General features: G+C 54.0%; 1 long non-coding RNA gene across 1 annotated transcript; it reads left to right on the top strand.

Annotated features, from left to right (window-relative positions):
• The first annotated feature begins 1,123 nt into the window (after positions 1-1,123).
• LOC142017097 (uncharacterized) lies at positions 1,124-6,883 on the top strand. Its single transcript, XR_012646437.1, has 3 exons — positions 1,124-1,456; positions 5,799-6,027; positions 6,366-6,883. It is a non-coding gene; the product is annotated as an uncharacterized LOC142017097 (long non-coding RNA).
• Positions 6,884-9,659: the final 2,776 nt, after the last annotated feature.

Raw genomic sequence — 9,659 nt, forward strand, 5'->3', positions numbered from 1 at the left:
TTTATACAGAGTACTTGTCTGGCTTAGTGTAATTTGCCAGGGCTGTTCAATTAAGTGGAGCAGTAGCTAAAGGTTTTTCCCGATGATTTTTTTAAGGACACTTTCACTTTCCAGAATACAACATAAACTCAAAAAGAGAGGGACATGTTGCCATGTATATGCACTTTTATAAAGAAGTGTGATGGGTTGAAAGTGCCTACTTAGGGCTATTGCAGGAATATCACTAAATCCCTGTTCCAGATAACCACATCTGCTTTTTCTAGCAAGGGCAGTGGGATGAGTGTTGATGAATGTAACAGTGTTTTTGTAGCTGTGTTGGTCCCAAGCTAATAGAAACACAAGGAGGTTGAGATCACTGGTGGCAGACAGCTTACGTAGAAGCAATGGTAGTGTGACTGCACATCCCATTTTGCCTGGGTCAGTCCTTTTATAAAAGCCCTGTGCCAGCCATCCTGACTTTTTTGGTTAAAGTGGGCAATGTACCATTTGTTCTTGCCAAATGATCCAGGGGACAAATGTCCACTTTGCTCCACATTCTACTTGTATGACCAATGTGTGGAGGATGAGTGGTACTTCCAGCTCCATTTAGAGGGGGAAGGGCCTGGGACAGCAGGGATGCCAGCCCTAGCCTTGCATGGAGGACAAGTAGTGAAGCCACTTTTGGGCAGGGAGAGCAACTTGGGAGAGGTCTATGGCCTAGCCCCATGTGTGGGAGTCAGATGGGAGATAGACTTAGATGAACAGCTCAACCAGTCTTTGTGCTAGGGAGGAGGTGAGTGCCCCTTATGTCCCATTTTCCCTTGGGGAAATACAGTCAACTTAAGCAGTGGACATTAACCAGTAGATAGAAAAAAGCTGGGTTAAAGACCTGGAGCAGTGTGCTTCTTGATGTCTTGATGCAGTTTTGGTTGAGAAAACTCCGGGGAACTTTTGAAAACGTTCTGTTTTGGAACCCTGACTACTGAGGTCTTCCATAATGTGCATACCTGTTGCATTGTCTGGATCACCATTGGCTTGTTGCATCCTGGTGTTTTCAGTGGTAACTAGAAGCTTAGGCTTCCTCTTGAAAAGCATTTTATAGGATGCATACTTCATGGGTTTGTCTTTTCCTTCTATTATTCAAGATAACCTGAACTGGTATATATATTATCCAGTCTCTCCTTAATTTCTGTCTTAACTGGATGAGTCTGTATCAGTTTCTGACAGCTGGCTGTTCTCTTACAAAAATGTAGTGTAAAGTTGCAGTAGTTTTCTACTCACTGTCTCCAGAAGAGACAAGGAGTCTTTCTAGCTTCTTTACTTCGCTACATTTTAATTTTTTTTGCCCTTTGTGTATGACCTTTGAAAATAATAAACTTCTGAATTCCTGTATTTTTCCTTTCCTACAGTGTTCTGCTCAGCTGGGAGTAGTTTCTCTTTTACAACCTATAATGCTATAACAGCTAGCTAAAAACTGGTAAGTAATAAAAAACATTTTGCTAAGTACATCCGAAGCAGGAAGCCTGCTAAAGAACCAGTGGGGCTGCTGGGCAACTGAGCTGCTTAAGAGAGCACTCAAAGACAATAAAGCCATTGTGGGAATATGTGTCTGCTCTCAGGCAGCAAAATGAGCTGGAGCAGCAGCTGGGGGAAGACCAGCATGGTCACAGGAGCTGGGGTCTGCCTGGGACCAGTTGAGGGCAAGGATAGACCTCATCCTGGCCATCTGGTGGCCCAGTGCAGGCCAGGCATCCATGCCCACAGCCCCGCCACCTCCCTTCCCCGCACCACTATTGCTCCCTCTCCCAGCCCCATGCCCCAGGTGATACTGGAGGTCCTGCAGTGGGCAATGGCCATGACCAGCACCCTGCTTCCCCACCCTAGTCCCCTGGGTGCTATATCTCCCTGTGCTCCCAGCCAGACCCAGTGGGGATCCTGAACCTGCAGGGGGAGGAGATCCTGTGGCCAGCACTGCTTGGGATCCCACTTCCCCATGGGCTTGCGGCCCTTCACCCCCTCACTGGACTAATGTCCCCTACCTCTGTCCCAACCTGCCACTGCACATATTTAAATAGTTTGTTATGGAAAAAAGGTTATTTGACATAACTTTTACTAAAATAAAAATAAAGGTATGTTTTCACCATCCCCGTGTTCCTCTTTAATGGGGAAGGGTCAGGCGGCTGAAGGGGAGAAGGTAGGGGTGGGGTTGGGGTAGGGCTGCAGACCCAAGACCCCCATAGGAGGTGCCATGGGGGCCACTAGGGGATGTGAGTGAAGCTCTCCTATAGGGCCTTCTGGATTTGCACCCCATCCCTGTACATCTGGTCGGCTGGAGCCATGCCTGGTTACTTGTAGGCACCTCTATCTGCCCCCCACCTGAGGAGTAAGGCCTCCCGCTTCCTTTCCACAAGATTGTGGAGGGTGCAGCAGATGTCCACAACATAGGGGATATTCTTCTCCCCCACATCTAGCTCTGTCAGGAGGCAATGGAACTGTGCCTTCAGGCATTTGAAGGTTCGTTCAACTTGGTTGCATGCTTGATTGTGGCAGCTGTTGAACTGTTTCTGCATGAGACACAGGTCCCTGGGGTATGGCCTCATGAGCCAGAGCATGAGTCGGTAGGCTGCATCTCCTACCATGCATGTCCTCATCCCCAACAGCTAGCTCCCGGTGGGTGACATGTGCCTACCTTCATTCTCTGGTGTAGGCCAGAGTTCTGGAACACCGCGGCATTGTGGGTCCAGCCCAGCCACCTGACATACATGTCCAGGAACAGTCCACCAGGGCCTCCAGCACAATGGAGTAACAGCCCTTCCACTTTATGCACCATGCTGTGCTGTAGTCTGCAGCCCTGATGGGGATGTGGGGCCCATCTCCTGCCCCAAAACAACTGAGGAAGCCGAGGGCATTAAAGCCAGCCACAATTGTGTCCAGGTCGCTGAGGTACATAAGCATCACAGAATCACAGGGCTGGAAGGGACCTCGGGAGGTCATCTTGTCCAGACCCCTGCTTCAAGCGGGATCAACTAAGTCTTCCCAGCCAGGACCTAAAAACCTCAAGGGATGGAGAATCCACCACCTCTGTAGGCAACACATTTCCAATGCTTCACCACCCGCCTGGTGAAGAAGTTTTTCCTAATATATAACCTACACCTCTCCCTCTTCAACTTCTGACCATTACTCCTTGTTCTGCCATCTGACACCACGGAGAACAATTTCTCACCCTCCTGTTTAGAGCTCCCCTTCAAGAAGTAGAAGGCTGCTATTAAATCACCTCTAAGTCTTCTCTTGTGTAACCTAAACAAGCCCAAATCCCTCAGCCTATCCCCATAGGTCTTGTGCTCCAGACCCTTAATCATTTTTGTTGCCCTTCGCTGAACGTGCTTGAGCAAATCCACATTCTTTTTATACTGGGGGGCCCAAAACTGGACACAGTATTCCAGATGTGGCCTCACCAGTGCCGAATAAAGAGGAGTAACTACTTCCCTAGATCTTCTCGAAATGCTCCTCCTAATGCACCCCAGTATGCCGTTAGCTTTCTTGGCTACAAGGGCACACTGTTTACTCATATCCAGCCTTTCATCCACCATAACCCCTAGGTCCCTTTCCATCATACTGCTGCTGAGCCAGTCGGTCACCAGCCTGTAACAACGTTTGGGATTCTTCCGCCCCAGGTGCAGGACTCTACACTTCTCCTTATTGAACCACATCAGATTTCTTTTGGCCCAGTCCTCCAATTTATCCAGGTCCCTCTGGATTCTCTCTCTACCCTCCAACATATCTGTCTCTCCCTAATTTTGTGTCATCTGCAAATTTGCTGCGGGTGCAACCCAGTCCCTCATCCAGGTCATTAATAAAGATGTTGAATAACACCGGCCCCAGAACCGAGCCTTGTGGCACTCCGCTTGAAACAGACCGCCATCCAGATATTGAGCCATTGACCACTACCCATTGGGCCTGACCATCAAGCCAGCTTTCTATCCATCTTACAGTCCAAGGATCCAATCCATATGTCCTTAACTTATGGACAAGAATGTTGTGGGACACTATATCAAAAGTCTTGCTGAAGTCAAGATATATCACATCCACTGACTTCCTCATGTCCACAGAGCTTGTTACCTCATCATAGAAGCTAATCAGATTTGTCAGGCAGGACTTGCCCCTGGTGAATCCATGTTGGCTACTTTTGATCACTTTCCCCTCTTCCAAGTGCTTCAAAATGGATTCCTTGAGGATTCCCTCCATTATTTTCCCAGGGATTGAGGTAAGGCTGATGGGTCTATAGTTCCCTGGATTGTCCTTCTTTCCTTTTTTAAAGATGGGCACTACGTTTTCCTTCTTCCAGTCATCCGGTATCTCCCCCGATTTCCAAGAGTCTTCAAGGATAATGGCCAAAGGTTCAGCAATGACCTCCGCCAATTCCCTCAGTACCCTGGGGTGCATTAAATCCAGACCCATGGACTTGTGCACATCTAGTTTTTCTAGACAGCTCAGAACTTGTTCCTTCCCCACAGATGGCTGCCCTCCACCTTCCCATACTGCATCATCTAGGACCATCATGTGGAAGTTGACTTTGTCTGTGAAGACTGAGGCAAAAAAAACATTGAGTACTTCAGGTTTTCCTGCATCATCTGTCACTAGGTTACCTCCCTCATCCAGTAATGGCCCCACACCTTCTCTGGAAATTTCTTTTTCTTGTTAACATGCCTTTAGAAATCCTTCTTGTTACTCTTCACATCCCTTGCCAGCTGTAGTTCCAATTGTGCTTTCGCTTTCCTAATTACTGCCCGGCATTCTCCAGCCATATGTTTATACTCCTCCTTAGTCAACTGTCCTCGTTTCCATTTCTTGTATGCATCCTTTTTGAATTTAAGCTGACTAACGATTTCCCTGTTAAGCCAAACTGGTTGCCTATCATGTTTGCATTTCTTACTACTCAGCGGGATTGTTTGTTCCTGTGCCTTCAGTAAGACTTCTTTAAAATAGTTCCAGTTCTCTTCAACTCTTTTCCCCTTCAGCCGCGTCTACACTAGCCGGCTATTTTGAAATAGCCGTGCCAACTTCGAAATAGCGTCCGTCACGTCTACACGTGCTGAGCACTATTTCAAAATTGAAATCGACGGAAGGCGGCGAGACGTCGAAGTCTCTATCCTTATCAGGAGATGGGAATAGCACCCTACTTCGACATTGAACATCGAAGTAGGGTAAGTGTAGGCGATCCGCGTCCCGCAACATCGAAATAGTGGGGTCCTCCATGGTGGCCATGAGCTGAGGGGTTGAGAGACGCTCTCTCCAGCCCCTGAGCTCTATGGTCGCTGCGTGCAGCAGCCCCTTAAAGCTCCCCACCTCCTGAGTTCCTGTGCAGGCAGGTGAGAGTGCGTGCAGGCGGCAGCACAGCCACGTGCACAGCCTGCATGTCCTCCCAGAGCCCCAACCCACCACTCAGCACCCATGGCATCCAGCCAGCCCCCCAAGCGCCCACAGGGCACCCCCCCAAAGGGGATCCAGGGCTCCCAGCCTGCCAGCCAGCGGGGGAAGAAGCAATGGGGCCCCTCCTGGACGGAGGCCGAGATCCGGGACCTGCTGGGGCTTTGGGGCGAGGAGGAGGTGCTCCAGGTAATGGGGAGCAAGAGGCGGAACGCGGATGTGTTTGCTCAGCTGGCCGAGGGCCTGGCTGCCCAGGGTCACCCTGCCCGCACTCCTGACCATGTTAGGAGTAAGGTAAAGGAGCTGCGGCAGGTTTACGCCCGGGCCCGGGACACGGCCAGCTGCTCTGGGGCCCCCCCCTCCACTTGCCCCTTTTGCCTCCTCCCCCCCAGCCACCCTTGACACCTCGGGCGATGAGCCCCAGCAGGCCCTGGAGACGGAATCCGCCCCAGAGGCCAGGCTGCACCCCAGGGGCCCCCCCAGGAGCCCACCCTGGGACACCGGAGGAGGAAGAGGAGGAGTCCTCCAGTGACGGGGGGATCCAAATTGCCCTCCCCTCCCGCAGCTCCAGCAGGGCGTCCACCCGATGGGTGTCCCCCAACCGTGGGAGCAGATTGTCAGGTATGTACCCCCCGGTGCACACCCCCGGGGTTAAGGGGCGGGGACAAGAGACATGACCAGGGCCCTTCACACACCCAGATGACCATGGCCCTGAGGACAGCAGTGGCATGTCCCTCAGAAGAGTCCATCAGGCCCTGCCCCCCAGCAGGACAGCACCATACCCCATCCCTAGGGTCCCCTGGGGGGTGGGGGGGGTTGGACACCCATCATCATCATCATCAGCATCTCCGGGGGACAGAGATGGGGAACCAGCAGCAGAAGGGTGGGGGGACAAGGGCCATGGGTCAGGGCCCAGACTAATGGCTGTCTCCACTCTTGTTCCCCGCTCTGTTCCGCAGCTGCACCATCGGAGGACCCGGAGAACACTGGCGCGGCGTCAGTGGTCCCGGACAGCCCACTGGGGCCATCCCACCAGGCCATCCCCTCGGCAGAGCATGGACCAGCCCCAGGACGAGCCCGACAGCAGCAGAGCCATCTGCGGGTGTCCACGGACCCCCCAGCTGCTCACCACCCTCTGGTGTCAGCTGGAGGTGTCCGAGCGGCGCCTGCAGGTGGAGGAGCGGTAGCTTGACCTCCAGGAGCGAGCGCTGGCCTGGTGCCAGGAGGGCTGGGGGGCCTTCATGCGCACTTTCCAGGACATCACGCGGCACTTGGCCCCCCCCGCCACTCTGCCCGCCGCTCTGCCCACCACTCTGCCTGCCGTCCCTCCACCATCCGCCATCCTGGGGCCTGCCACCGAGGGGGACCATGGGCCTCCGGACTCCGCCGGGCCCTATCTGCCAGTTCTCCCGGCCCCCACCCAGCCTCGACAGGGCCTCCGGCCAAGACGTGGGTCGCACCCCCCCCACACCAGGCGCAGGACAATAGGGGGTGTATGGCCGAGGACGTTGCCCCCCCCAAGGCCCCCTCCTTTGGACTTATTCCCCCCATCTTTGTAAATAGTTTTTGTTCTACCCCTGTTTTGTACCTGCCCCCCCACGTACATAGTTCCCCCCTTCTTCTGTTAATAATTAATACAGGTTGCATGGTTTTGTTTAAAAATAAATTCCATTTATCACACAGAAGTGTGTGGGGGGGTGTGCTCTTGGGTTCTCTGTGGTGTGGGTGTGGGGGTAGGGAGTGTTGTGGAGGATGGGGGGTGCAGTGGGTGGCTCACCCGCAGCTGGTCCTGCCAACGTTCACCCCGCAGCCTGGTCAAAATGGGCCCGCAGGGCCTCCCGGTCCCGGATCCCCTCAGGGTTGACCTGGCAACTGGAGGCAGCGGGTGGCTGGACGTCGGCCCTGCCAGCCTCCACAGCCCAGCCCTGGAAGAAGGCCTCTCCCTTGCTCTCCACCAGGTTGTGGAGTGTGCTGCACGCGCCCACAACCTGGGGGATGTTGGTGAGCCCTGCATCCAGGCAGGTGAGGAGACACCTACAGTGCCCTTTGAGGTGGCTGAAAGTGCGCTCGACCACCTGGCACGCATGGTTCAAGCGCGTGTTGAACTGCTTCTGGCTGGCTGTGACATGGCCCGTGTAGGGGTGAATGAGCCAGGGCCGGAGGGGGTACGCCGCGTCTGCAACGATGCAGAGGGGCATGGTGGTGTCCCCCACAGGGATCTCCCGCTGGGGGATGTAGGTCCCTGCCTCCAGCCGGCGGCACAGGCCCAAATTTCTGAACACACGGGCGTCGTGGGTGCTGCCAGGCCAGCCAACATAAATGTCCAAGAGGCAGCCCCGGCTGTCCACCAAGGCCTGGAGGACCACGGAATGGTATCCCTTCCTATTCAGGAAGCATCCTCCGCTGTGCTCCGGGGCACGGATGGGGATATGGGTCCCATCCAGAGCCCCAAAGCAATTTGGGAAGCCCAGGCTGGCAAACCCTGCGATGGCAGCATCTGGGTCCCCCAGCCGCACGAGCCTGTGGAGGAGCAGGGCACTGATTGCACGGACGACCTGCAGGGGAAGGACTTGAGAGAGCACCGGTGAGTGGTGTGCAGGGTGTGTCTGGCCCTCCCCCAAGGGCTCCCCCCCCTCCCTCCAGGGCTCCCCCCCTCCACCTGGGTCCTCTTACCTCCATGAGGACAGCCCCGACGGTGGCCTTGCCCACGCCGAACTGCTGCCCTACGGATCGGTAGCTGTCTGGAGTGGCCAGCTTCCAGACAGCGATGCCGACCCATTTCCCTACAGTGAGGGCACGTCGCATGGGGGTGTCCTGGTGCTTTAAGGCAGGGGTGAGCCACTGGCAGAGCTCCAGGAATGTCTGCTAGCTCATTCGGAAGTTCCAGAGCCAGTGGTCACTGTGCCACTCGCTGAGCACCAGCCGCACCCACCAGTCCGTGCTCGTGGGGTATTGCCATAGCTGGCGGCGTGTGCGGTGGGGGGGGTCTGGGAGGGCAGCAAGGTCTGGGGCTGCTTCCTCATCCCCTGGGGGCAGCTCATCTTCCTCAAAAAAAAGATGGTCAGCTGCCTCCTGCATGGCACTGAGGAGGGCAGCCAGTGGTCCTCCAGGGGCGGGTGTGTGGGCCTCTGACTGCTGCTGCTGCTGCTGCTGGGGGTCCATGGTGCTTCACGGGGTGTGCGTGCTTGTGGCTCTGCAGACCGCGTGCTGTGCAGGCTGAGTGTGTCTGGGAGGGACCCTTTAAGGGAGTGGCTTGCTGTTGCCCCGGAAGTGCTAGTCTGCCCTGTGACCCTGTCTGCAGCTGTTCCTGACACCCTTATTTCGATTTGGGCCACTTTGGTGTGTAGACGCTCCTTGCAGTGCCTATTGTGATGTAGTGCTGTCCAACGTCGATGTTGAACGTCGACGGCACCAACCCTGGAGGATGTCTGGACACTATTTGTCGAAATAACTTATTTCGATTTCGCTACATCGAAATAAGCTATGTCGATGTAGCATCCCAGTATAGACGTAGCTTTCATCTTCATTTCCCAAGGGATCCTGCTCATCCGGTCTCTTAGGGAGTCAAAGTCTGCTCTTCTGAAATCAAGGGTCTGTATGTTACTGCTCACCCTTCTTCCTTTCATCCGGATCCTGAAATCTATGATCTCATGGTCGCTGCAGCCCAGGTTCCCCCCCACTTCTATTTTTTCTACTAGTTCTTCCCTGTTTGTGAGCAGCAGGTCAAGTTGCGCACGGCCCCTGGTCGGTTCCTTCAGCACTTGGACCAAGAAGTTATCCCCAGTAGTCTCCAAAACTTCCTGGATTGTCTGTGTGCTGCTGTATTGGTCTCCCAACAAATATCTGGATGATTAAAGTCTCCCATGAGAACCAGGGCCTGTGATTTGGAAGCTTCACTAAGCTGCCTGAAGATAGCCTCATCTATCTCCTCTCCCTGTTCTGGCGGCCTATAACAGACACCAACTACAATATCACCTCTGTTACTTCCACCTCTAAGCTTAACCCAAAGACACTCAACTGGATTTTCTCCCTCCTCATACTGGAGCTCTGAGCAATCATACCGCTCCCTCACATAGGCTACGTCTACACGTGAAGCCAACATCGAAATAGCTTATTTCGATGTAGCAACATCGAAATAGGCTATTTTGATGAATAACGTCTACACGTCCTCCAGGGCTGGCAATGTCGATGTTCAACTTCGACGTTGCGCGGCACCACATCGAAATAGGCGCTGCGAGGGTACGTCTACACGC

The sequence above is a fragment of the Carettochelys insculpta genome, chromosome 8, assembly GCF_033958435.1.
Source record: "Carettochelys insculpta isolate YL-2023 chromosome 8, ASM3395843v1, whole genome shotgun sequence".
NCBI lineage: Eukaryota > Metazoa > Chordata > Testudines > Carettochelyidae > Carettochelys > Carettochelys insculpta.